Source organism: Schistocerca nitens, chromosome 4, assembly GCF_023898315.1.
Source record: "Schistocerca nitens isolate TAMUIC-IGC-003100 chromosome 4, iqSchNite1.1, whole genome shotgun sequence".
Classification (NCBI taxonomy): domain Eukaryota; kingdom Metazoa; phylum Arthropoda; class Insecta; order Orthoptera; family Acrididae; genus Schistocerca; species Schistocerca nitens.
In genome coordinates, this window is record NC_064617.1 from 946,711,838 (window position 1) to 946,713,654 (window position 1,817).

Sequence of the window (1,817 nt, forward strand, 5' to 3'; positions counted from 1 at the left end):
ATCATGGAATATTCCCCCTTAAACCCATATGGTTTAATAAATTTCCGATAGGTGGCGACGAACTACGTGGCCTTCAAAATGGCGTTTGTGTCGGAGGTGCGTTCCAAGCAGAGAGCTGTCATTGAGTTTCGTTTGGCGGAAAACCAGAGCAACGCAGATTCGATAGGTGCTTGCAGAGTGTCTACGGTGACCTGTTAGTGAACAAAAGCTCGGTGAGTTGTTGGGTGAGATCGCACAAACCTGTCTGATCTAACGGGTGACAGCCGGCTGTACGTAGCTGTGACTTCCGTACTTTTGGAACGTGCGGACACTCTCATTCGAAATTACGGACGGATCACAATCAAACACCTCATTGCTCAACTGGACGTATATCTTAGTAGTCCTGATACACTTTTCCAACATTCAGGGTACTCAAAGGTGTGTGTGCCCCCTCGGTTCCTCGCCGCCTAACAGATCATAAAGAGCAACGAAGGACCATCTGTGCGGAGATGCTTGAGCGTTGCCGGCCGCGGTGGCCGTGCGGTTCTAGGCGCTTCAGTCCGGAGCCGCGGGACTGCTACGGTCGCAGGTTCTAATCCTGCCTCGGGCATGGACGTGTGTGATGTTCTTAGGTTAGTTATATTTAAGTAGTTCTAAGTTCTAGGAGACTGATGACCTCAGATGTTAAGTCTCATAGTGCTCAGAGCCATTTGAACCATTTTTTTGCTTGAGCGTTAAGAGGTTGATCGTGATAATTTTTTGTCGAGCGGTGCCATATGAGGGCCAACAGCCTTGCCGCAGTGGTAACACCGGTTCCCGTCAGATCACCGAAGTTAAGCACTGTTGGGCTGGGCTAGCACTTGGATTGGTGACCATCCGGTCTGCCGAGCGCTGTTGGCTAGTGGGGTGCACTCAGCTCTTGTGAGGCAAACTGAGGGTCCGCAACTCGTGGTCGTGCGGTAGCGTTCTCGCTTCCCACGCCCGGGTTCCCGGGTTCGATTCCCGGCGGGGTTAGGGATTTTCTCTGCCTCGTGATGACTGGGTGTTGTGTGCTGTCCTTAGGTTAGGTAGGTTTAAGTAGTTCTAAGTTCTAGGGGACTGATGACCATAGATGTTAAGTCCCATAGTGCTCAGAGCCATTTGAACCATTCTTGAGCAAACTGAGGACCTACTTGACTGAGAAGTCGCGGCTCCGGTCTCGGAAACTGACATACGGGCGGGATAGCGGTGTGCTGACCACATGCCCCTCCATATCTGCGTCCAGTGACGCCTGTGAGCTGAGGATGACACGGCGGACGGTCGGTACTGTTGGGACTCTATGGCCTGTTCAGGAGTAGTTTCGTTACATGAGATGAAAAGTGGGTTTATCACTTCGAACCGGAAACAAAACGGCAGTCCATAGTGTGGCGCCACACCATTTCTCCCACGAAGAAAATGTTCAAAGCCGAAACCTCGGCCGGCAAAGCCATGGCTACGGTCTTCTGGGAATCTGATGTTTGATGTTGTCCCTCACGGTGCAACCATCAACTCTGAAGTGTACTGTGCTACCCTCGGAAACTGAGGACACAAAAAAATGGTTCAAATGGCTCTGAGCACTATGGGGCTTAACATCTGTGGTCATCAGTCCCCTAGAACTTAGAACTACTTAAACCTAACTAACCTAAAGACATCACCCACATCCATGCCCGAGGCAGGATTCGACCCTGCGACCGTAGCGGTCACACGGTTCCAGACTGAAGCGCCTAGAACCGCACGGCCACACCGGCCGGCCCTTAGGACACAACTTCAGCATGTTCTTCCTCACTTCTCCCGCTTCATGACAACGCAAGGCGCCACAC

At 51.8% G+C, this 1,817-nt stretch overlaps 1 pseudogene; it reads left to right on the plus strand.

Annotated features, from left to right (window-relative positions):
• The first annotated feature begins 761 nt into the window (after positions 1–761).
• LOC126253927 (5S ribosomal RNA) lies at positions 762–879 on the plus strand (annotated as a pseudogene).
• Positions 880–1,817: the final 938 nt, after the last annotated feature.